We start from the raw sequence: 27103 nt of genomic DNA on the forward strand, positions 1-27103 counted from the left end.
GTGCATAAAGTGGCAGTGATGATGTTTCTATATTTGGGCCAGCCAATCCGGGCATGGAGATGACCCGACCCGTATCTTGGCGGGGCAACCCGGACAGCAGGTGATCTGCAATCAGTGTTTGCAGCCATGGCGGTGTCTTCAATCTCTTGCCAGCCAATCCGGGCATGGAGATGACCCGACCCGTATCTTGGCAGGGCAACCCGGACAGCAGGTGATCTGCAATCGGTGTTTGCAGCCATGGCGGTGTCTTCAATCTCTTGCTGTATGGTATATACATATGGAGCCCGTTTGGATTGGCTTATAAGTTGCTTATAAGCTGTTTTCAGCTTTTTTGAGTGTTTGTGCTTAAAATAAGCTCAAAAAAATAATTGGGCCCATTTGACTTAGCTTATCTAAAACAGCTTATAAGCTGTTTGCTTATAGGCATATAAGCCCATCCAAACAGGCTCATGGTAATTATTAGAGTTTAATGGTCAAAAACACATCTGAACTATCGCTCTTCGCGAGTTTCACACTCCAATTGCCAGTTGTTCCCTTTTTCTAACTGAACTATCACCATTATCTCTAATTATTATGAGGAAAAGCCCAAAATTATTCCTTATCCTTGAGCTTAGACTCAAAGTGATCCTTGTTTTTTTTTCATATGGAGCACTAATAGTACTCCATCTTTACAATATTGATGCACTTTTTCGTCCAAAAGATGGAAGTTTTGGGAGCCAGAATGTTTGATTTTCTTAAATGCAGCTGGGAAATTCGCAGGTGGAATAATACACTAGAATTCCGCCCCCCCTCTAAACCCAAAAAAGGGAAAAGGTTAGCGCAGAAAAGAAAGAAATGAGGCAAAACAGAGAGTATTGGGATTTTCTTTGAAGGGTGGTTGCCCCCTCTGTTGCGCCATTGATTGTCCATTTTCAAACAACCAACAGCCCTTGAAAATAGCAGAAGCAAACAGGATTTATGTCATATATATATGCCGTCGTTCGCATTTGTTTGTGTATGTGTGTTGTTTCTTCGGTGCAGTAATGATGATGTTTCTATATCTGGACCAATTTGGGCATGGAGATGACCTGACCCGTATCTTGGCATGGCAACCCGGTATGGCCTGCGACTGAGACTTCTGTTTCTCACATGCAACTGGCGTTTGCAGCCATGGCGTGGTTGGCTTCTTGTTTGCCTTATCATAATACACATCTGAGCCCCATTTTCTTGAAATAAATAAAAATTCACTTAATATCCTCAAAAACGTTTTCCATTAACAATATTTTCCTTCATACTGAACACATCCTGAGTTTAAAAATGACTCTCTTCCCATTCTCTTGTACACACAGCAGAAAAACTAAAAGCTCAGATAAAAGAAATGAGGCTTGCAGAGAGTAGAGTGGAAAGTCCAAAGTGCTGTTGCCCCTCTATGCAATACTTGTGATTTCATTTTTTGCTGTGAACAAAAAAAAGAACAGAGCTTTTGCAATTATACAGTACCAAACGACCCCTTAAGTCTTTGCTTATTCTCACTCCCAAAGTGAGAATCAATGTTTGATTTTTCTTAAATGCAGCTGGGAAATTCCCAGGTGAAAACACATGAGAATCCGGGCATGGAGATGCCCTGACCCATATCTTGGCAGGGCAACCCGGATGCAGCCATGACGGTGTGTTCACTATTCAATCTATTGCTGTGTGGTAAATACGTATGGTAGTTATTACGAGAAAAAGCCCAAAATTATCCCTTATCTTTGAGCTTAGACTCACACTCTGTTTGGATGATTGTTACCCATGGTTTCATAATGTACAGTATCATATTGTATTGTATTGTATTGCAAATTCATCTTTGTTTTTTCATATGGAGCACTAATACGTCTAATAGTACTCTATCTTTACAATATTGTGCACTCCTAGTCCAAAAGATGGAAGTTTTGGGAGCCTTAATGTTTGATTTTCTTAAATGCAGCTGGGAAATGTAGGTGGAAAAATACGAGAATATCCCCTCAAAAGGGGAAAAGGTTAGCCCAGAAAAGAAAGAAATGAGCCAGAACAGAGAGTATTGGGATTTTTTCTGAAAGGGGGGGTTGCCCCTCTCGGCTGCGCCATTGATTTTCCTCCATTTTGAAACAATTAACAGCCCTTGATAAAACCAGAAGGAAACAGGATTTCAGTCATATATACTGTCATTCGCCTATGTTTTTGTGTGTGTGTTGTTTTTCCGGTGTGATTGAAGGTATGTAAAGAGACAGTGATGATGTTTCTATATCCGGGCTAACCAATTCGGGCATGGAGAGTACCTGACCCCGTATCTTGGCATGGCAACCCGTTATGTCCTGTGACTGAGACTTCTGTCTCTCGCATGCAACTGGTAGTTGCATCCATGGCTCACACACACATCTGAGCCCCATTTCCTTGAAAGGAACCCAAGAAAAAAAAGAAAAAAAAAGAAGGGGAATTTCTTTTTCCCACGATTTGGATGGGAGTGACTGTCTTATGCTGCTGCTATACCTGCTGAATGAAATCATGGATTTCCATTTCATAGACAATAAATGAAGCTGCATATAGTTTGCATATGCTGCTGTATCTGCTGAGTGAAATTATCAAATGGCTGAATCTCATGTTTTTCTAGTCTAGGTTTCAGTCTGTTCCAATTGTTATAGCTCGTATTTATTTGATAGAAGGAAGAAAGTTTGATAATGGTCGAATATCGTGTTTGCTACTCTAGGTTTCTCATCATACTTCTCAGACTCATCATTGTGTCAAATGGTGAGTCAAGAAAAAGGATTTGAGTTCGCATACTGATATGTAGCATAACGATTTTTTCGCTCAATTCTGCACCAATCAAAACAGAATTTTCCCCTAAATTCTGATTTTAAATGTTAACAAAAAGCCTTTCGTATTTTTCCCTCAATTCGGAGGCTGCTCATGGTTGATACTTGATTGATTGATCTGATTGTATGCGAAGGACATGTGTGTGTGTGTGTATATATATATATATATTTGATGTTGTCATTCCTGCAGTCTATAACTATGGAAAAAACTGGGTAGGAAAGTGGCTATGATGATAATTCTGATGGACATGTGGAGGTCGGGTACTGAGTTTAAGACGCCTGTTCTTGGCGGGGCAACCTGGTTTTGTAGTTTGCATACAAGGTAACAAGCAACCCAGGTTGCAGCCATGGCAGTGTTAAAGACTCATAGCCTGAATTGAATGACTTGGGTCCAAATCCAAATGTCTGCTAGCAATAAACAAATTCCATTCGGAGCCTCCTTGATTCTCAAGCACTTGCTAACTTGCTCCTCTTCATCTATTTCTGCAGCGAATTTCTCATGTTCTGTTTCTCTGATGGAATCAAATTGTATGTTTCTATTTATCTCTCATGGCCTTTGTCTTCCCAATTAAGCCAGATTAGAGAGAGTGAGGCAACAGAGAGAAGGGATTCCTAGCAAGGGTGGTTGGCCTCTCTGCTTGCCAATGATTCTCATATTTTACAAAATCAACAGCCCTTCAAGGGAAAAAAAGAAAGAAAATGAAATCAGTCCAGTGGTAGAATAGTACCCTGCCACGGTACAGACCCTGTTCGATCTGCGGCTGGTGCAGTTCACTTCCTCATCACAAAAGAAAAAAGAAAAGACATGAAAGAAGAAAGCAGTTGCTTATTCTTCAAGTCATAGTAGTACATCCATTACAGTAAAGGGTAAACTTGGGGTAAATTGCAATTTTGAGATCGTCAAGTGTTTAGATGATGCTGTGACTCTCTTCCATCAAATTTTGACCAATTTATAAACACAAGTTCTATCACTGACAGTGTGAAGCTAGAACTTGAGCATAGCCCAGAAAGGAAGAAGAATGAGGCATCAGAGAAATTGGGATTTTCTGTAAAAGGGTGGTTGCCCCTCTCTGGTTTGCCAGTGATTTCTCCATTAGTGGATCAAAAAAATCAACAACCCTTTGAAATAAACATGAAAAAATACAACTTTATACCAAACACACCCCTATATCCTTCTTGCTCTTCCTCCTTGCAGCTACTAATGTTGTAAATGGCTGTGATGATTGCTTGCTTTCCTTTATGGGCTATGTTCAATTATAACATTGAGCAAAACTCCCACCCGTATCTTGGCAGGGCGACCCGGTAAGGCTTCCGATAGCAAACTGGTGTCTGCAGCCATGGCGGCGATGCATTCTCTTTTGCTTTGTTCCAATACAGCAAATCTGAGCCCTCAATTATTCATTTGGGTCAGAAAACCCATTACGGGTTGTTGAAATCTGAAGAAATTGCACTGTTGGCCCTTCAAACGGATTGGTCTTTAATTTTTGCCCTTCAAATGGGCTCAGCTCTGGAGCATGAGGCATTGGAGAAATTGGGATTTTCTGTAAAGGGTGGTTGCCCATCTCTGCTTTGCCAGTGATTTCTCCATTGATGACCAAAAAAACCAATAGCCCGGTAAACAAGGAACATAAAGAGGTTTGACTGTATGTACACTGAGATATCTGTGTATATTCTGTGTATGTGTGTGTGTGTGTGTTTTTTACTGTGTTGATGAAAGGTACATAAAGAGGCAATGATGATGATGTTCCTATATCTGGGCTAACCAATTCAGGCATGAAGATGACCCAACCCGTATCTTGGTTTGGCAACCTGGTATAGCCTGTGACTGAGACTTCTGTCTCTCACATGCAACCGGTGTTTGCACCCATGGCTTGGTTGGCTTGTCTTTTGCCTTATAATTATACACATCTAAGCCCCATTTGCTCGAAAGGTTAAAAAAACAGAATCTTTTCTGTGATTCAATGTTGGACTTTCTGTACAAGCTATGAATCATCTTGCAGTCCTAATGTATCATCATATTTGTTCAGAGAAAGAAGAATGAGGTCATCAGAGAATTGGGATTTTCTGTAAAAGGGTGGTTGCCCCTCTGCTTTGCCAGTGATTTCTCCATTAATTGACCAAAAAAACCCAACAGCCCTTTGAAATAATCAAGAAAAAAAACAAACAACTTTGTACCAAACACACCCTTATATTCGTCTTGCTCTTCCTCTTCCTCCTTCCCTTTGTGCTGCAACTAATGTTGTAAATGGGCTGTGATGATTGCTTGATTTCCTTTCTGGGCTATGTTCAATTATAGCATTGAGAATATATCCGACCCGTATCTTGGCAGGGCGACCCGGTTATGGCTTTTGTACAGCAAACTGGTATCTGCAGCCATGGCGGCGTCGCTCTTCTCTTTTGCTTTGTTAAGAAATACAGCAAATCTGAGCCCTCAATAACCCGTTTCGGGTCGGAAAACCCATTACGGGTTGTTGAAATTTGAAGAAATTGCATGTTTTGCCTTTCAAACGGACTGGTCTTTAATTTTTGCCCTTCAAATGGGCTCAGCTTCGAAGAATGAGGCATCGGAGAAATTGGGATTTTCTGTATAAGGGTGGTTTTCCCTCTCTGCTTTGCCAGTGATTTCGCCATTGATGACCCAAAAAACCAACAGCCCTTTGAAATAAACAAGAAAAAGCAAAACAATAAAATTTGGAGCTGTTTGGCCATGAGAATTATTCGTGAAGCTACAAGTTGAGCATAGCCAGAATGAGGCATCAGAGAAATTGGGATTTTCTGTAAAAGGGTGGTTGCCCATCTCTGCTTTGCCAGTGATTTCTCCGTTAATTGACGGAAAAAACCAACAACCCTTTGAAATAAACAAGAAAAAAATAAAAATTGCACGGTTTGCCCTTCAAATTGGCTGGTCTTTCACCCCTATACTCTTCTTGCTCTTCCTCTTTCTCCTCTCTTTGTGCTGCTGATGTTGTAAAGGGGCTATGATGATTGCTTGCTTCTCTTTCAGGGCTATGTTCAATCATGGCACTGAGAAAAAATGGACCCGTATCTTGGCAGGGTGACCCGGTTATGGCACTTGTACAGCAAACTGGCGTCTGCAGCCATGGCGGCGTCGCTCTTCTCTTTTGCTTTGTTCAAATACAGCAAATCTGAGCCCTCAATAACCCATTACATGGTCTTGGATTGTGAGTCCATTCTCCGGTCGGAAAACCCATTACGGCTTTGCGTTGAAATTTTAGCTCTGAAGAAAAAGGCATATTTTTCAACAGAAAGGCCCGTGTAAGTCTCGATTTAAGAAAATAACCTTTTGCAAAAAGTAAAATCAAATACAATCCCATCTCCAATTCCAACTTCATAAATTCCAAATAAATTGTTTTTTTTTTTTTTTTTTGGAATCTATGGCCAAACGCCTGTGATGACCTGCCCATATCTATATCTGGGCTAACCAATTGGGGCATGGAGATGACCTGTCCCGTATCTTGGCGTGGCAACTTGGTTTAGCCTGTGATTGAGATTTCTCTCTCACATGCAACCGGTATTTGCAGCCATGGCGTGGCTGGCTTCTCCTTTGCCTTGTCATAACACACATCTGAGGCCTATTTGCTTGAAAAGCAAAAAAGAATGTTTTGCATGATTGAATTTTGGGATATGTTGAACCTGCAATGGTGTGCTATATAGATCAGTTACAGTCCTAATGAATCATCATTTTTGTTCGTTATCAGCTGAGAATAGCATAGAGAGAACGAAGAATGAGGCATTGGGGAGGGATTGGGATTTTCAGTAAAGGGTGGTTGCCCTTCTCTGCTATGCCACTGATTTTTCCATTGATAACTGAAAAACGACAGCCCTTTGAAATAAACAAGAAAAGAACAATAGAACTGGGATCCAAACGAACCCTTTTGGGCTAGGTTTAATCATTTCATTGAGAAAATATCGGACCCGTATCTTGGCGGGTGACCTAGTATGGCTTTTGTGTAGCAAACTAGTGTCTGCAGCCATGGCGGCATCCCTTCTCATTTGCGTTGTCATAAAATACGGAAAATCTGGGTCCTCAATAAGCATTTCATGTTCTTCGATTGTGAGTCCTTTCTCGGATGGAAACCCATATGGGACAAAATTCTGTAAATATTTTACAGAGTCAAAGTTTTAACTGTTGGTAAATTTAAAGGACCAAAACTGTAAGTGCATTAAGGGACTATTTTGAACCTACTCTCAAACATAAGGAACCATATTTGTCATTTTCTGGGTAGCAATCATCCAAACAAGCTGTAAAAGTTTTGCCCATAATACTCAGAGGTTCTACCAGAACCTTGTGTTTTCATTTTGGTTCTGGACTCCAAGTTGAGCATAAGCCAGAAAGGGAGAAGAATAAGGCACATCAGAGAGATTGGGATTTTCTGTAAAGGGTGGTTGTCACTCTCTTTTTTGCCAGTGATTTCGCCATTGATGGCCAAAAAAAACAACCCCCCTTTGAAATGAACAAGAAAAAAAACCAAAAGAACTTCATCCAAACACCCCCCTATACTCTTCCTGCGCTCTCTTTGTGCTGCTGCTGCTGATTTTGTTGTAAAGGGGCTATGATGATTGATTGCTTTCCTTTCTGGGCTATGTTCAATCATGGCATTGAGAAAAATCCGACCCGTATCATGGCAGAGCGACCCAGTACGGCTTTGTATATAGCAATCTGGTGTTTGCAGCCATGGCAGCGTCGCTTTTCTCTTTTGCTTTGTTCAAATAAAGCAAATCTACAGGTTTGCGTTGAAATTTCAGCTCTGAAGAATGAGGCATCAGAGAAATTGGGATTTTCTGTAAAGGGTGGTTGCCCATCTCTCATTTGCCAGTGATGTCGCCATTGATGACCAAAAAAACCAACATCCCTTTGAAATGAACAAAAAGGAAAGAAAAAAAAAATTGAAAAAACTTCATCCCAACACACCCCTATACACTTCTTGCTCTTCCTCAAAATTAAAGACCAGCCCATTTGAAGGACAAACCATGCAATTTCTTCATTTTTGTGCTGTTGCTGCTGCTGATGATGTTGTAAAGGGGCTGTGATGATTATTGCTTTCCTTTCTGGGCTATGTTCAATTATAGCATTGAGAAAAATACGAGCCGTATCAGGGCGACCCGGTTACGACTTTGAATAGCAAACTGGTGTCTGCAGCCATGGCTGCGTCGCTCCTCTTTTGTTTTGTTACGGAATACAGCAAATCTGAGCCCTCAAAAAGTAGCAGTTACTTTATGCAATGGATCTTAATGGGTTAGCCATGGACGTTGATGGGGACAATTCGGGCACTTGTTTAACCAGCTTTGTTGATGATGGCACTGAGTCACAAGTACTTCCTTGCACGCAGAACAATACTCGAAATGCTTAAAGATCGTGGATTTGCATTAAAACTGAACTGTGTGGGTTCAACAGAAGAAGGAGAAGAACTAAACTGAACTGAGAAACACAAAAAGGGTTGTCCAGTACAGAGTAAAGGGGTTACAAAATCTTGGAAAAAAAAGGTGAAAAAATTTGATCTTTTATGTGTGGGTTTTGTTATGAGATCGATTCTTGGGTTTTGAGCTTTGTGGTTTTTTTTTTTTTTTTTTTTTGGTGCTTTGATGATGGTATTTTGGTATGGGTAATGAGGGCTAGGGTTTTCTTGATTTTTTGGGTAAATGCTGATTTTTTTGAGTTTGCTTTACTTGGATCTACGAGATTGTTTAGTGAGCTGGCTTGATTTGTGAAAAAAAAAACATATATGCAGAGAAATCTGTATGTGTATTTGATGATGAAGGTGGTGGAAAAGGATGGTTTGGTGTCACTAGTGGTGTGGCTAATCTTGGTTGTACATCCTATTAGGCTCATTTGTTTTATTTGAAAAGCAACAATATACCTGTTTACTGCTAAAAATGGTTTTAGGATAACAATTAAATTAAATTTGTTTGTAAGGGGCTATGATGATTGCTTGCCTTTCTTTCTGCTGTATGTTCAATCATGGCATTGAGAAAAGCCCGACCCATATCTTGGCAGGGCAACATGGTTACGGCTTTGAGTAGCAAACTGGTGTCAGCAGCCATGGCGACGTCGCTCTTCTCTTTCGCTTTGTTATGAAATAAAGCAAATCTAAGCCCTCAAAAAATGGTCTTCGATGGTGAGTCCATTCTTGGGTCGGAAAACCCAGTACGGGTTTGCGTTGGAATTTCAGCTCTGAAGAATGATGCATGGGAGAAATTGGAAATTTGAAGGTGAAAATACCTATGAATTTCCCCACTGTTACCATTATCAAAAAAGATACCTATGAATTTCCCCAAATATTGGAAAGGTTAGTCCAGAAAGAAAGAAATGAGGCAAAACAGAGAGTTTGGGATTTTCTTTAAAGGGTGGTTGCCCCTCTCTGTTGCGCAGTTGATTTTCCTCCATTATCAGGCGACCAACAGTCCTTGTTTATGAAAAAAGCAAAAATTGGAAAACCCAAAATGGATTTGACATACAGTCGCACCTCTCTATATAAGTCATCCTTGATAACAACATTTCATTATAAGGCCAACTTTTTTTGGAACCTATATTTCATGTTATGTTATATAATACATTCTCTATAACAGCATTTTGCTCCGCCGAACGACGGCGATAGAGAGGATTGACTGTATATAGAGATCTCTGTCTTTCTTCTTCTCTGTGTGTGTGTGTTTACAGTGTTGATGGAAGGTACTTAAAGGGGCAGTGATGATGATTTTTCTATATCTGGGCTAACCAATTCGGGCATGGAGATGACCTGACTCATATCTTGGCGTGGCAACCCGGTATGGCCTGTGGACTGAGACTTCTGTCTCTCACATGCAACCAGTGTTTGCAGCCATGGCATGGCTGGCTACTCTTTTGCCTTATAATAACACACATCTGAGGCCCATTTGCTCGAAAGGGAAAAAAATAGAATCTTTTGCATGATTCAATGTTGGAATCTGATCCTGCGACTTTCTGCTGCAAGTTATACATCATCTTGCTTGTATGTATCATCATATTTGTTCAGTATCAGCTAAGTATAGCCTAGAAAGAAAGAAGAATGAGTCAGCAAAGAGATTGGGATCTTCTGTAAAGGATGGTTGCCCGACTCTGCTGTATGCCCGTGATTTCTCCATTGATAACCAATGCACTAACAGCCCTTTGAAATAAACAAGAAAAAAGAAGAACAATAAAACTGTCATTCAAACACTCTTTTGGACTATGTTCAATCATTGCATTGAGATTATCGGACCTGCATCTTGGCGGGGCGACCTGGTATGGCTTTTGTATAGCAAACTGGTGTCTGCAGTCATGGTGGCGTCCCTTCTCTTTTGCTTTGTCATAAAATACAGCAAATCTGACCTCAATAAGCATTTCATTTCAGTTCTAAAGATATGAGGCAACAACAGCATTCTCAGATCCCTCAATGGGGTCAGGGGAGGGTGAGTGTACGTATATCTTTACCCCTACCTTGTGTGAGGTAGAGAGGTTGTTTCCGATGGACCCTCGGCTCAAGAATCTCTAAAGAAATAAGGCATACGATGATGGTCTGGGCTAATCAATTAAGTCATGGAGATGACTGGACCTGTATCTTGGTGTGACAACCGGTATGGCCTGTGAGTCTGTGACTGCTGTCTCTCATAAGCAACTAGTGTTTTGCAGCCATGGCGTGGCTGGCTTCTCTTTTGCTTTATCATAACACTCATCTGAGCCCCATTTGCTTGAAAAGATAGGAAAAAAAAAGAATCTTTTTTGATTCGATTTTGGGATATCCTCCTCCTCTTTGTGCTGCTGCTGATGTTGTAAATGGGCTGTGATGATTGCTTGCTTTCCTTTCTGGGCTATGTTCAATTATGGCATTGAGAAAATATCCGACCCATATCTTGACAGGGCAGCCCATTTATGGCCTTTGTACGGCAAACTGGTGTCTGCAGCCATGACGGCGTCACTTTTCTCTTCTGCTTTGTTCAAATACAGAAAATCTGAGCCCTCAATAGCCCATTCTGGTTGTTGAAATTTGAAGAAATTGCACGGTTCGCATTTCAAACAGACTGGTTTTTAATTTTTGCCCTTCAAAATCAAATGGGCTCAGCTTTGAAGAATGAGGCATAGGAGAAATTGGGATTTTCTGTAAAGGGTGGTTGCCCCTCTGATATGCCAGTGATTCTCCATTGATGACCAAAAAAACCAACAGCCCATTAAACAAGGAACATAAAGAGGTTTGACTGTATGTACACTGAGATATCTGTGTTTCTTCTGTGTATTTATGTGTGTTTTTTACGGTATTGATGAAAGGTACGTAAAGAGGCAGTGATGATGATGTTCCTATACCTGGGCTAACCAACGGGGGCATCGAGATGACCCGACCCGTATCTTTGGTGTGCAACCAGGTATGGCTTGTGACTGAGGCTTCTGTTTCTCACATGCAACTCTGTGTGCAGCCGTGGCGTGGTTGGCTCTGTTTTGCCTTGTCGTAACGCACATCTGAGCCCCATTTGCTTGAAAGGAAAACAATAGAATCTCTTCCATGATTCAATGTTGGAATATGTAGAACCTTTCTGCTACTAGGTATAAATCATCTTGCAAATCCTAATGTATCACCATATTTGTTCAGTATCAGCTGAACATAGCCTTGAAAGGATGAAGAACGAGGAATCAGAGGGATTAGGATTTTCTGTAATGGGTGGTTGCCCCTCTGCTATGCCAGTGATTTCGATTGATAACTAAAAGATCAACAGCCCTTTGAAATAAACAAGAAAACGAAAAACAGTAAAATTTGGAGTTGTCTGGCCATGTGAATTATTAGTGAAGCTACAAGTTGAACATAGCCAGAATGAGGCATCAGAGAAATTGGGATTTTCTGTAAAAGGGTGGTTGCCCCTCTCTGCTTTGCCAGTTATTTCTCCAGCCCTTTGAAATAAACAAGGAAACGAAAAACAGTAAAATTTGGAGTCGTCTGGCCATGTGAATTATTAGTGAAGCTACAAGTTGAGCATAGCCAGAATGAGGCATCAGAGAAATTGGGTTTTTCTGTAAAAGGGTGGTTGCCCCTCTCTGCTTTGCTAGTTATTTCTCCATTGATGACCAACAGCCCTTTGAAATAAACAAGAAAAAAAAAACAGCTTCATACCAAACACACCCCTCTACTCTTCCTTTTACTCCTCTCTTTGTGCTTTTGCTGCTGCTACTTTTGTTGTAAAAGGGCTGTGATGATTGCTTGCTTTCCTTTCTGGGCTATGTTTAATTATAGCATTGAGGAATCATCCAACCCGTATCTTGGCAGGGCGACCCGGTTATGGTTTTGCATAGCAAACTGGTGTCTGCAGCCATGGCGGCGTCACATTCTCTTTTGCTTTGTTTGAATACAGCAAATCTGAGCCCTCAATCACCCATTCGAGTCGGAAAACCCATTACGGGTTTGCTTTGAAATTTCATCTATGAAGAATGATTCTCTTAGTAGGCATTTGGCGATAGATTCCAAATATTTTTCATTAAGAGCTCAGAAAAAAAAGAATTAGGGTTGCAGAGAGTAGAGGGGAAAGTTCGAAAGGCTGTTTGCTCCTCTCTGTAATACCTGTGATTTCAATTTTTGCTGTGGAAAAAATAAATTCAAAATCCCTTTTGCAGTTAAACAGTAACCAAACGACCCTTTTAAGTCTTTGTTTGTTCTCTCTGAGCAAATTGTTTCTAGTAGTAATAATAATAATAATTGTAGCGAAATTCTGAGGCCTTGATGATCATTTTCTTCTTAAATTCTCTGAGCAAATCAATTAGGGAGGAGAGTAATTGGACCCGTATCTTGGCGGGGAGACCCGGATGGCAGGTGAACTGCAACCGGTGCTTGCAGCCATGGCGGTGATTCCAGTCTTTCTTACTTATAGCAAGTATTTACAGATCTGAGCCTCAGCCCCTGTTTGGATGGTTGTTTCCCATGGTTCATTATTGTATTGTTTTCATTGATACCATGCTCGTTTCCATTGTTCCTATGCACATAAAGTTTAGCCCAGAAAAGAAAGAAATGAGGCAAAATGGAGAGTATTGGGATTTTTGAAGGGTGCTTGCCCCTCTCTGTTCTGCCATTGATTTTCCTCCATTATCAAAAAAACCAACAGCCCTTTTTTATGAAAAAAAGCTGAAACCACAAACAACAATTAGTTTTTAGTCATATACAGTTGCGTCTTCTTCTGTGTTTTGTGTGTGTGATTTTTTTGGTGTGGACAAAAGTTGCCGTAAAGTGGTAGTGATGATGATGTTTCTATATCTGTGCTAACCAATTCGGACATCGAGATGACACATCTCTGTGCCCCATCTGCTTGAAAGAAAAAAGGGAATCTTTACTATGATTTGGATGGGAATGGCTAGGACTTGAGCATATCCCAGAAAGGAAAAGACTGAGGCATCAGAGAGATTGGGATTTTTTGTAAAAGGGCGGTTGCCCATCTCTGCTTTGCCAGTGATTTCTCCATTAATGGACCAAAAAAACCAACAACCCTTTGAAATAATAAACAAGAAAAACAACCACAGAACTTCATACCAAACACACCTCTATACTCTTCTTGCTCTCTCTCTCTCTCTCTCTTTGTGTTGCTGCTACTGATTTTGTTGTAAAGGGGCTATGATGATTCCTTGCTTTCCTTTCTGCGCTATGCTCAATTATAGCATTGAGAAATATCTGATCCGTATCTTGGCAGGGCGACCCAGTTACGGCTTTGACATATGTCTGCAGCCATGGCGGCGTCGCTCTTATCTTTCGCTTTGTTCAAATACAGCAAATCTGAGCCTCAACAACCCATTTTGGGTCGGAAAACCCGTTACAGGTTGTTGAAATTTGAAGAACTTGCACGGTTTACCCTTCAAACGGACTGGTCTTTAATTTTTGCCCTTCAAATGGGTTCAGCTCTGATGAATGAGGCATCGTAGAAATTGGGATTTTCTGTAAAAGGGTGGTTGCCCCTCTCTGCTTTGCCAGTGATTTCTCCATTGATGACCAAAAAAAAAGAAAAGAAAAGCCAACAGCCCTTTAAGCAAGGAACATAAAGAGGTTTGACTGGTAGGGATCTTAGTAGCTCAGTTGGTTGGCTACCTGAACTTTCACCTTGTTGGTGAGGGTTCGAATCCCCACATTGTAATCCCCTTCCCCTACCCCCTATGTAAAAAGAAAAAAAAAGAGGTTTGACTGTATGTACACTGAGATATCTGTGTTTCTTCTGTGTATGTGTGTTCTACGGTGTTGATGTACAGAAAGAGGCAGTGATGATGATGTTTCTATATATGGGCTAACCAATTCGAGCATCGAGATGACCCGACCCGCATCTTGGTGTTGCAACCCCGTATGGCTTGTGACTGAGGCTTCTGTCTCTCCCATGCAACCGGTGTTTGCAGCCATTGCGTGATTGGCGGTCTGTTTTGCCTTATCATAACACACATCTGAGCCCCATTTCCTTGAAAGGAAAGAAAAAGAATCTTTTCTGTGATTCAATGTTGGAATATGTAGAACCTTTCTGCTACAAGCTATAAATCATCTTGCAAGTCGTAATGTATCACCATATTTGTTCAGTATCAGCTGAACAGTCTTGAGAGGATGAAGAATGAGTAATCAGCGAGATTAGGATTTTCTGTAAAGGGTGGTTGCCCCTATCTGCTATGCCAGTGGTTACTTAAAGACTTTTTTGGGTCATTTAGGTTCCGGACTCATCGATATTCACAAGTTCTATCAGTAAAGCTACTAGTTGAGCTTAGCCTAGAAAGGAACGAAGAATGAGGCATCAGAGAAATTGGGATTTTCTGTAAATGGGTGGTTGCCCCTCTCTCTGCTTTGCCAGTGATTTCTCCATTAATGGATCAAATAAACCAACAACCCTTTGAAATAAACAAGAAAAAAAAAATCATACCAAACACACCCCTATATTCTTCTTGCTCTTCCTCTTCCTCCCCTTTGTGCTGCGGCTAATGTTGTAAAGGGGCTATGATGATTGCTTGCTTTCCTTTCTGGGCTATGTTCAATCACGGCATTGAGAAAAAATGCGACCCTTATCTTGGCAGGGCGACCCGGTTTTTGGGTCATTTAGGTTCCGGACTCATCGATATTCACAAGTTCTATCAGTAAAGCTACTTGTTTGAGCATAGCCTAGAAAGGAACGAAGAATGAGGCATCAGAGAAATTGGGATTTTCTGTAAAAGGGTGGTTGCCCATCTCTGCTTTGCCAGCGATTGCGCCATTGATGACCAAGAAAACCAACAGCCATTTGAAATAAACAAAAAAGAAAAATTTCATCCAAACACACCCTATACACTTCTTGCTCTTTCTCAAAATTAAAGACCAGTGCGTTTGAAGGTCAATCCGTGCAAAAACTTCACTGGTTTGTTGTAAATGGGCTGTGATGATTGCCTGCTTTCCTTTCTGGGTCATGTCCTATTATACAAGTGAGAAATTCCGATCTGTATATTGGCAGAGTGACCTGGTTACGGCTTTGAGTAGCAAACTGGTGTCTGCAGCCATGGCGGTGTCGCTCTTCTCTTTTGCTTTGTTATGAAATACAGGAAATCTGAGCCCTCAATCACCCATTTCATGGTCTTGGATGGTGAGTCCATTCTCGGGTCGGAAAGGCGTTATGGGTTTGTGTTGAAATTTCAGCTCTGAAGAATGAGTCTTCGGTGAATTTTGAAATTTGAAGATGAAAAAACCAATGAACTTCCCCAAATACCGAAAAGGTTAGCCCAGAAAGAAAGAATTGAGGCAAAACAGAGAGTTCGGGATTTTCTTTAAACGGTGGTTGCCCCTCTCTGTTGCGCCGTTGATTCTTCAACAGCCCTTTGTTTTGTTTTTTTATGAGAAAAGCAGAAAGAGAAAATGCAAAATGGATTAACTTGAGCCGAGGGTCTATCTGAAACAAACTCTCTACCCCAACAAAGCTTGGGTAAGGTCTACGTTCACCCCACGCTCCCCAGACCCCACTTATGCGATTACACTGAGTTTTTTTTGTTGCAAAATTGGTTAACTTATATTCACGGTCTTTTCTTGTGTTGATGGAAGGTACATAAAGAGGCAGTGATTATGATGTTTCTATATCTGGGCTAAGCAATGCGGGCATTGAGATGACCTGACCCGTATCTTGGTGTGGCAACCCCGTATGGCTTGTGACTGAGACTTCTGTCTCTTACATTCAACCGGTGTGTGCAGCCATGGCGTGGCTGGCTTCTCGTTTGCCTTGTCATAACACACATCTGAGCCCTATTTGCTAAAAAAAAAAAAAAAGGAGTAAAATCTTTTGCATGATTGAATTTTGGATATGTTGAACCTGCGATTGTGTGCTATATAGATCAGTTGCAGTCCTAATGAATCATCATTTTGTTAATTATCATCTGAGCATAGGCTAGAAAGAACGAAGAATGAGGCATTGGGGAGATTGGGATTCAGTAAAGGGTAGTTGCCTGCCCCTCTCTGCTATGCCAGTGGCTTCTCCATTGATAACTTAAAAATTAACAGCCCTTTGAAATAAACAAGAAAAAGAACAATAGAACTGTCATCCAAAACATACCCTTTTGGGCTAAGTTCAATCATTTCATTGAGAAAATATCGGATCCGTATCTTGGCAGGGTGACCTAGTATGGCTTTTGTATAGCAAACTAGTGTCTGCAGCCATGGCGGCATCCCTTCTCATTTGAGTTGTCATAAAATACAGAAAATCTGAGCCTTCAGTAAGCGTTTCATGATTGTGAGTCCATTGTCGGGTGTGAAAACCCATACAGGACAAAATTATTTACTTAGACTAAAAGTGTTAACTTTTGGTAACCTTGAAGGACCAAAACTATTAAGTGCATACTTAAGGGACTACTTTGAACCTACTCTCAAACATAATGGACCATTTTTGTCATTTTCTGGGTAACAATCATCCAAACAAGCTGTAAAAGTTTTGCCCATAATACATAGAGGTTCTACCAGAACCTTGTGTTTTCATTTAGGTTCCAAGTTGAGCATAGCCTAGAAAGGGAGAAGAATAAGTTATCAGAGAAATTGGGATTTTCTGTAAAAGGGTGGTTGCCCCTCTCTGCTTTGCCAGTGATTTCTCCATTAGTGGACCAAAAAAACAAACGGCCCTTTGAAATAAACAAGAAAAATAAAAACTTCATTCAAACACACCCCCATAATCTTCTTGCTCTTCCTCTTTCTCCACTCTTTGTGCTGCTGCTGCTACGAATGTCGTAAATGGGCTGTGATGATTGCTTGCTTTCGTTTCTGGTCTATGTTCAATTATAGCATTGAGAAAAATCCGACTCGTATCTTGGCACAGCGACCTGGTTATGGCTTTTGTACCGCAAACTGGTGTCTGCAGCCATGGCTGCGTTGCTCTTCTCTCTTGCCTTGTTCCAATACAGCAAATCTGAGCCCTCAATAACCCATCACAACAACAACATACCCAGTGGATAACCCATTACAGGTTTGCATTGAATTTTAGCTCTGAAGAATTAGGCATCAGAGAAATTGGGATTTCCTGTAAAGGGTGGTTGCCCATCTCTGCCTTGCCAGTGATTTGATGACCAACGGCCTTTGAAATAAACAGAAAGGAAAAAAAAAAGAAAGCAAATTGTATAAACTTCATCCAAACACGCCCCTATACCCTTCTTGCTCTTCCTCAAAATTAAAGACCATCCCATTTGAAGGATAAACTGTGCAATTTTTTCATTTTTGTGCTGTTGCTGCTGCTGCTGATTGTAAAGGGGCTGTGATGATTGCTTGCTTCCTTTCTGGGCTATGTTCAATCATGGCATTGAGAAAATCGAACCCGTATCTTGGAAGGACGACCCTGTTACGGCTTTGACATAGCAAACTGGTGTCGGCAGCCATGGTGGTGTCAGTCTTCTCTTTTGCTTTGTTCAAATACGGAAAATCTGATCCCTCAATAACCCCATTCGGGTCTGAAAACCCAGTACAGGTTTGTGTTGAAATTTCAGCTCTGAAGAAAAAAGCATTGGAGTAACAACCCTTTTTTAAACAGGTAATTTCAGCCCTTTTCAGCTCGATTTAAGAAATATCCTTTATATAGCAGCAAAAAAGGGAAAAAGAGAGCTGCGAAATTCGGAGGTGAGAAAACCAATGAATTTCCCCAAAATGGAAAAAAGCGTTAGCCCAGAAATGTGGCAAAACAGTGAGTCTGGGATCTTCGTTAAAGGGTGGTTGGCCCCTCTCTGTTCCGGCATTGAGTTTCCTCCAATATCAAACACAACCATCAGCCCTTTGTTTTATGAGAAAATGGAAGATGCAAAATGGATTTAACTTGAGCCGAGGGTCTATCTAAACTAGCCTCTCTACCCCACAAAGGTAGAGGTAAGGTCTGCGTCCACCACACCCTCCCAAACCCCACTTGTGCTATTACACTAGGGGGTGGTTGTTGCAAAATGGATTTAACTTATATACTCAGTCTTTTCTTGTGTGTATGTGTTTACTGTGTTGATGGAAGGTACATAAGGAGGCAGCGATGATGATGTTTCTATATCTGGGTTAACCGATTCAGGCATGGAGATGACCCGACCCGTATCTTGGCATGGAAACACGATATGGCCTGTGACTGAGACTTCTGTTTCTCACATGCAACCGGTGTTTGGAGCCATGGCGTGGTTGGATTCTCTTTTGCCTTATCATACCACACATCTGAGCCCCATTTGCTTGAAAAGAAAAAAAGAAGAATCTTTCCTTGTTATTCAATTTTGGGATATGGGGAACCTGTGATTTTCTGCTACAAGCTATAAATCATCTTGCAGTCCTAATATATCATCATATTTTTTCAGTATCAGCTGAGCATAGTCTAGAAAGGAAGAAGAATGAGGCATCAAAGAGATTGGGATTTTCTGTAAAGGGTGGTTGGCCCCTCTGCTTGCCAATGATTCTCCATTTTATAAAATGAACAGCCCTTAAAGAGAAAATGAAATCAATCTAGTGGTACAATAGTACCCTGCAATAGTACAGACCCGGGTTCGATTCACGGCTGGTGCAATTGACTTCCTTATCAAATCAAGGAATTTCCCAAAATCAGAAATGAGATTAGCCCAGAAAGAAATGAGGCAAAACAGAGAGTTTGGGGTTTTGTTTCAAGGGGGTTGCCCCTCTCTGCTCCGCTGTTGATTTTCCTCTATTCACTGAAAAACTAACAACCTTGTCATGGAAATAACAGAAACAAGAATGGAAAATTGTAACTAAACAATATTGCTCCTCCTAGTACTACTGTATATCTTTCTTTCCTCTGTGTATTGTTTTTTTGGTGTTTATGGAAGGTACATAAAGAGGCAATGATGATGATGTTTTTCTATCTAGGCTAACTAATTCGGGCATGGAGATTATCTGACCCGTATCTTGGCTTGGCAACGTGGTATAGCCTGTGCCTTAGACTTCTCTCTCTCACATGCTGCTATACCTGCTGAATGAAATCATTGATCCAATTCTCAGTCAATAAGTAGGTGTTTCAACTTCTGGGAATCAAACCCGGGTCTCTGGAGTTAGAGCCAAATATCCTAGCTGACTAGACTACAATGGAAAAACAAGGCAAAATGAAAGAGGCTGTGATGATAATTCGTGTACACATGGTATTGGGATTGAGTAAAAGAGGCTAGCTTCTTGGCATGGCAACCCGATTTTGTAGGTGCTTTGAGGTCACATGCAACTTGGGTTGCAGCCATGGCGGTTCTGCTCATTTTCTAGTGCTAGAGTACATATCTGAGCTTCCTTTATATTCTAGGTTGTGTTGACCTTCTTGGCTCTAAAAGGTAAAGTGGTAAATGGACATCCTATCAAAACGATCCTGTTTAAATTAAGCTGGAAATGTGTTTGTATTCTTGAAAACATATGCTTTATACTATGGCTTATCAGCAAACTTAAAGGATTATTTTGAACCTAACCTCGAACATAAGGGACCATTTTTGTCATTTTCTCCTTTATCCTTTAAAAATGTTTCTCTTCTGATTCTCTTTTGGCACGCAGCAAAAAGCTAAAAGCTCAGAGAAAAAGAATGAGGGTTGCAGAGAGTAGAGGGGAAAGTTCAAAAGGCTATTGCTCCTCTTTGCAATGCCTGTGATTTCATTTTTTGCTGATTTTTTTTTCAACAGCCCCTTTCCGGTTAACCAGTACCAAACGACCCCTAAAGTATTTGCTTGTTCTCCAATGTGAGAATCATATAGTAATAATAATTGTAGCAAAAATTCTGAGGCTGTGATGATGATTTTCTTCTTATATTCTCTGAGCATACCGATTAGGGCAGGAGAAAAATCAGACCCATATCTTGGCAGCGCGACCCATATGGCAGGTGAACTGCAACCGGTGCTTGCGGGCATAGTGGTGATTCCAGTCTCTCTTGCCTATCGTAAGTAGATCTGAGCCCCAATGTTTGATTTTTCTTAAAAAGGATAGCCCTAAAAAGAAGACATGAGGCAGAACAGAGATCATTGGGATTCTTTTTGAAGGGTGGTTGCCACTCTCTGTTCCGCCATTGATATTTCTCCATTTTCAAACAACGAACAGCCCTTGTACAAACAGAACCATACAGGATTTAAGTCATATATACCGTCGGTCGCCTATGTGTGTGTGTGTGTTGTATTTTTGGGTGTGATGGAAGGTTTGTAAAGAGGCAGTGATGATGATGATGTTTCTATATCTGGGTTAACCGATCCGGCGTGGAGATGACCCGACCCATATCTTGGTGTGGCAACCCGGTATGGCCTGTGACTGAGACTTCTGTTTCGCACATGCAACCGGTGTTTGCAGCCATGGTGTAGTTGGCTTCTCTTTTGCCTTATCATAACACTCATCTGACCTCATTTGATTGAAAAGAAAGGGAAAAAAAGAACCTTTATAAAAAATAAAAAATAAAAAATAAAAAAGATTCTTTTCCTGGGTTCAATATTGGGATATGCTGAACGTGCAACTTTCTGAGGCTCCTCTTGGTTATTGATTCATTGATCTGATTATATGCAAAGGATGTGGGTGTGTGTGTGTATTTTATGTTGTTCATTCTTGGCTGTGTTTTCAACAGTGTACAAATACAAAACTGTGTTTGTAAAAAGAAACACGCAAAAGGAAGTTTAGAAAGAGAGGCTATGGTGACAATTCTAATGGGCACATGGAAGTTGGCACTGAGTTTAAGAGGCCGTTCTTGGAGGGCAACCTGGTTTTGTAGTTTGCATACACAGTGGAAAACCTATTACAGGTCTGCGTTGAAATTTCAGCTCTGAAGAATGAGGCATCGGAGAAATTGGTATTTTCTGTAAAGGGTGGTTGCCCATCTCTGCTTTGCCTGTGATTTGTTTCTAAAAAACCAACGGCCCTCTGAAATAATCAAGAAAAACATATAGAAACTTCATCCAAACACCCCCCTATACTCTGCTTGTTCTTTCTCTTCCTCTGTCTCTTTGTGCTGCTGCTGCTACTACTAATATTGTAGATGGGCTATGATGATTGCTTTCCTCTATGGGCTATGCTCAACAATCATGGCATTTAGGGAATATCTGATCCGTATCTTGGCAGCGCGACCCGGTTACGGCTTTGAATAGCAAACTGGTGTGTGCAGCCTTGGCGGTGTCGCTCTTCTCTTTTGCTTTGTTCAAATACAGCAAATCTGAGCCCTCAATAACCCATTTGGGTCGGAAAATCCATTATGGGTTTGAGTTGAAATTTAAGCTCTGAAGAATGAGATATCAGAGAATTTGAGATTTTCTGTAAAGGGTGGTTGCCCATCTCTGCTTTGCCAGTGATTTCTCCATTAATGGACAACCAAGAGCCCTTTGAAATAAACAAGAAAAACAAAAACTTCGTACCAAACACCCCTACTCTACTTGCTCTTCCTCTGTCTCATTGTGCTGCTGCTGCTGCTACTTTCCTAAAGGGGCTATGATGATTTCTTGGTTCCTTTCTGGGCTATGTTCAATCATGGCATTGAGAAAAGCCTGACCCGTATCTTGGCAGGGCAACCCGGTCATGGCTTTGAATGGCAAACTGGTGTCTGCAGCCATGGCAGCGTCGCTCTTCTCTTTCGCTTTATTAAGAAATACGGCAAATCTGAGCCCTCAAATAATAATGTTCTTTGATCGTGAGTCCATTCTCGGTCGGAATTTCCCCAGAAATGGAAAAATGGTTATCCCAGAAATGAGGCAAAACAGAGAGTTTCGGATTTTCTTTGAAGGGCAATTGACCCTCTCTGTTCTGCCATTGATTTTCCTCCATTATCAAACAACCAACAGCCCTTTGTTTTAGAAAGCAACAATATACCCAGTGGGATTCGGGAACGGTGGGGTGTACTTAGGTCTTACCCCTACCTTTGCGGGATAGAGAGGCTGTTCCAATAGACCCTGGCTCAAGAAATAGCATTTTCAAAACATTTTTGAGTGTTTTATGAGAAAAGCAAAAGAGAAAATGGAAAATTAACTCATATACAATCTTTCTTGTGTGTATGTTTTCAGTGTTTGATGGTAGGTACATATAGAGGCAGTGATGATGGTGTTTCTATGTCTGGGCTAACCGACTCAGGCATGGAGATAACCCTACCTGTATCTTGGCGTGGCAATCCTGTAAGGCCTGTGATTGAGACTTCGCTCAGCCATGGCGTGGTTGGCTTCTCGTTTGTGTTATCATAACATACATCTGAGCCCCATTTGCTTGAAAAGAAAGAGGAAAAAAAATAGAATCTTTTGCATAATCCAATGTTGGAATATGTTGAACCTGCGATTTTCTGCTACAAGCTATAAATCATCTTGCAGTCCTAATGTATCATCATATTTGTTCAGTTTTAGCTGAGCATAGCCTAGAAAGAACGAAGAATGAGGGATCAAAGAGATTGAGATTTTCTGTAAAGGGTGGTTGGCCCTCTCTGATATGCCCATGAATTCTCCATTGATAACCAAAAAGACCAGCCCTTCTAAATGAACAAGAAAATAATTTTTTAATTTTTTGAAGAGGAATGGTCATTTAATGGATCTTAATGGGTTAGCCAGGGACATTGATTGTGATCATGTTGGCACATATTTAACCAGCTTTGTTGGTGATGGCACTGTTGTACTCCCTTGCACGCAGAACAATGCTTGAATTGCTTAAAGATGGTGGTTTTGCAATATCCAATCCAGAAATTGACACAATCCTTCAAGAATTCAGAGAGAATATAATATCCGCCCTTATCAATGAGGTCAGTTGTTTTATCAAGGAAGCTACATATTTGATCTCTGCTCTACTTCCAAGGAGCAACCATTCCCTTGTTTCCTTCCTACTTCTCACGATAATAACACAAACACAATAGAAGATTGCAGAAAGAAAATATAGTTAATTCTATTAATGAAAAAAATGTTTCATTGTTACAATTAATGATGTCTACAAGTAAGCACTTCAAAACTGATGCTGAAACTTCAATTGATTTTCAGCCATATGCCCTTCATTCCACCACCCTAAATGTTTTGCCCTCTTTATAAACACAAGTTCTACTAGTGAAGCTACAAGTTGAGCATAGCCTAGAAAGGAAGAAGAATTGAGGCATCAGGGAAATTGGGATTTTCTGTAGAAGGGTGGTTTCCCCTCTCTGCTTTGCCAGTGATTTCTCCATTGCTGACCAAAAAAACCAACAACCCTTTGAAATAAACAAGAAAAACAAAAACTGCATGCCAGAAACAAACCACTATACTCTTCCTTTTTCTCCACTCTTTGTGCTGCTGCTGTTGCTAGTTGCTACTGATGTGTTGTAAATGGGCTAGGCTATGCTCAATCATGACATTGAGAAAAATCCGACCCGTATCTTGGCAGGGCGACCCAGTTACGGCTTTGAATAGCAAACTGGTGTCTGCAGCCATGGTGACGTCGCTCTTCTCTTTTGCCTTGTTAAGAAATACAGCAAATCTGAGCCCTCAGTAACCATTTGGGGTTGTTGAAATTTGAAGAAATTGCACGGTTCGCCTTTCAAACGGACTGGTCTTTAATTTTTGCCCTTCAAATGAGTTCAGCTTCGAAGAATGAGGCATCCGAGAAATTGGGATTAGGATGGTTGCCCATCTCTGCTTTGCCAGTGATTTCACCATTGATGACCAACACACCTTTAAGCAAGGAACATAAAGAGGTTTAACTATATGTGCACTGAGATATCTGTGTTTCTTCTGTATATGTGTGTGTGTTTTTCGGTGTTGATGAAAGATACATAAAGGGGCGTACATAAAGAGGCAGTGATGATGATGCTTCTATGTCTGGGCTAACCAATTTGGGCATTGAGATTACCCAACCCGTTTCTTGGTGTGGCAACCCGGTAGACCTGTCCCTCACATGCAGCCATGTGTGCAGCCATGGCTTGGTTGGCTTCTTTTTTGCCTTATCATAACACATATCAGAGCCCTGTCTGCTTGAAAAGAAAAAATATAGAATCTTTTCCGTGATTCAATGTTACAATATGTAGGACCTTTCTGCTACAAGCTGTAAATCATCTTGCACGTCCTAATGTATCAGCATATTTGTCCAGTATCAACTGAACATAGCCTTGAAAGGATGAATAATGAGGAATCAGAGAGATTAGGATTTTCTGTAAAGGTTGGTTGCCCCTCTCTCCCATGCCAGTGATTTCTCCATTGATAACCAAAAGGTCAACAGCCCTTTGAAATAAACAAGAAAAAGAAAAACAATAAAATTTGGAACTGTTTGGCCATGAGAATTATTAGTGAAGCTACAAAGTGAGCCTAGCCAGAATGAGGCATCAGAGGAATTGGGATTTTCTGTAAAAGGGTGATTGCCCATCTCTGCTTTGCCAGTGATTTCTCCATTAATTGACCAAGAAACCAACAGCCCTTTGAAATAAACAAGAAAAAAAGAAGAAATTGCACTGTTCGCCCTTCAAATTGGCTGGTCTTTCACCCCTATACTCTTCTTGCTCTTCCTCTCTCTCCTGTATCTGTGCTGCTACTAATGTTGTAAATGGCTGTGATGATTGCTTGTTTTCCTTTATGCGCTATGCTCAATAATTGCATTGAGAAAAATCCGATGGCTTTGGTATAGCAAACTCGTGTCTGCAGTGATGGCGGTGTCGCTCTTCTCTTTTGCTTTGTTCAAATACAGCAAATCTGAGCCCTCAATAACCATTTCGGGTCGGGAAACCCATTACAGCTTGTTGAAATTTGAAGAAATTGCACGATTTGCCCTTCAAACGGACTGTTCTTTAATTTTTGCCCTTCAAATGGGCTCAGCTTCGAAGAATGAGGCATCGAAGAAATTGGGATTTTCTGTAAAGGGTGGTTTCCCATCTCTGCTTTGCCAGTGATTTCTCCATTAATGGACCCAAAAAAAGCAACAACCCTTTGAAATAAACAAGAAAAACAAAACCTTCATACCAAACACACCCCTATCTCTCTCTTTGTGCTGCTGCTGCTGCTACTGATGTTGGTAGAGGGGCTGTGATGATTGCTTGCTTTCCTTTCTGGGCTATGTTCAATTACGGCATTGAGAAAATGTCAGACCCGTGTCTTGGCTGGGCGACCCGGTTACGGCATTTGTACAAAAAACTGGTGTCTGCAGCCATGGCGGTGTCGCTCTTCTCTTTTGCTTTGTTAAGAAATACAGCAAATCTGAGCCCTCAATAACAATTTCGGGTTGAAAAATCCGTTACGGGTTGTTGAAAATTGAAGAGATTGCATGGTTTGCCTTTCAAACGGACTGTTCTTTAATTTTTGCTCTTCAAATGGGCTCAGCTTCAAAGAATAAGGCATCGGAGAAACTGTGATTTTCTGTAAAGGGTGGTTGCCCATCTCTGCTATGCTAGTGATTTCACCACTGATGACCAAACAAACCAACAGCCCTTTAAACAAGGAACATAAAGAGGTTTGACTGTATGTACACTGAGATATCTGTGTTTCTTCTGTGTATGTGTGTGTGTTTTACAGTGTTGATGTACATAAAGAGGCAGTGATGATAATGATGTTCCTATATCTGGGCTAACCAATTCGGACATGGAGATGACCCGGCCCGTATCTTGGTGTGGCAACCCGGTATGGCTTGTGACCAAGGCTTCTGTCTCTACCATGCAACCAGTGTTTGCAGCCATGGCGTGGTTGGCTTCTCTTTTGCCTTATCATAACACACATCTGAGCCTGATTTGCTTGAAAGGAAAAATATAGAATCTTTTCCGTGATTCAATGTTGGAATATTTGGATCCTTTCTGCTACAAGCTATAAATAATCTTGCAAGTCCTAATGTATCGCCATATTTGTTCGGTATCAGCTGAACATAGCCTTGAAAGGATGAAGATTGAAGAATCAGAGAGATTAGGATTTTCTGTAGAGGGTGGTTGCCCCTCTCTGCTATGCCAGTGATTTCGATTGATAACTAAAAAATCAACAGCCCTTTGAAATAAACAAGAAAAAGAAAACAATAAACTTTGGAGCTGTTTGGCCATGAGAATTATTAGTGAAGCTAGTGAAACTATAAGTTGAGCATAGCCAGAATGAGGCATCAGAGAAATTGGGATTTTCTCTAAAAGGGTGGTTACCCCTCTCTGCTTTGCCAGTGTGATTTCTCCATTAATGCACCAAAAAAACCAACAACCCCTTTAAAATAAACAAGAAATAAAAAAAGAAATTGTATGGTTTTCCCTTCAAATGCTCTGGTCTTTCACCCTTATACTCTTCGTTTTTCTCCTTTCCTCTCTTTGTGCTGCTGCCACTAATGTTGTAAATGGGCTGTGATGATTGCTTGCTTTCCTTTCTAGGCCATGTTCTATTATAGCATTGAGAAAAATATGACCCTTATCTTGGCAGGGCGACCCTGTCACGGCTTTGAATAGCAAACTGGTGTCTGCAGTCATGGCGACGTCTCTCTTCTCTTTTGCTTTGTTCAAATACAACAAATCTGAGCCCTCAACAACCCATTCGCGTCGGAAAACGTTTGCGTGGGAATTTCAGCTCTGAAGAATGATTCTCTTAGTAGGCATTTGGCCATAGATTCCAAATATTTTCACTAAAAGCTGAGAGGAAAAGAATGAGGGTTGCAGAGGCCATAGATTCCAAATAAATTCAACAGCCCTTTTACAGTTAAACAGTAACCAAACGACCCCTGAAGCTTCTTTTTTTTTTCTCCCGCTGATCATCTTCAAATTCTCCCTCCCAAAAGGAGAATCAATAGTAACAATAATAATAATATTGTAGCAAAAATTCTGAGGCTGTGATGATTATGTTCTTATTTCTTTCTCTGAGCGAAATCGATAGGACAGGAGAATAATTGGACCCGTATCATGGCGGGGCAACCCGGATGGAAGGTGAGCTGCAACCGGGCTTGCAGCCATGGCAGCGGTTCCAATCTCTCTTACCG

At 41.0% G+C, this 27103-nt stretch overlaps 1 long non-coding RNA gene across 5 annotated transcripts in view; it reads left to right on the forward strand.

The window, feature by feature from the left end:
• Positions 1 to 27103, forward strand: part of LOC132603005 (uncharacterized) — a 41949-nt gene that overhangs the window by 1340 nt on the left and 13506 nt on the right. For 2 of the 5 annotated variants that reach the window (XR_009567944.1, XR_009567945.1), the window contains one exon: positions 1 to 27103. This exon is cut by the window's right edge. This is a non-coding gene — a long non-coding RNA (uncharacterized LOC132603005). The other 3 variants (XR_009567943.1, XR_009567946.1, XR_009567942.1) reach the window with 3 other exon arrangements.

Source organism: Lycium barbarum, chromosome 7 (genome assembly GCF_019175385.1).
Source record: "Lycium barbarum isolate Lr01 chromosome 7, ASM1917538v2, whole genome shotgun sequence".
Taxonomy (NCBI): domain Eukaryota; kingdom Viridiplantae; phylum Streptophyta; class Magnoliopsida; order Solanales; family Solanaceae; genus Lycium; species Lycium barbarum.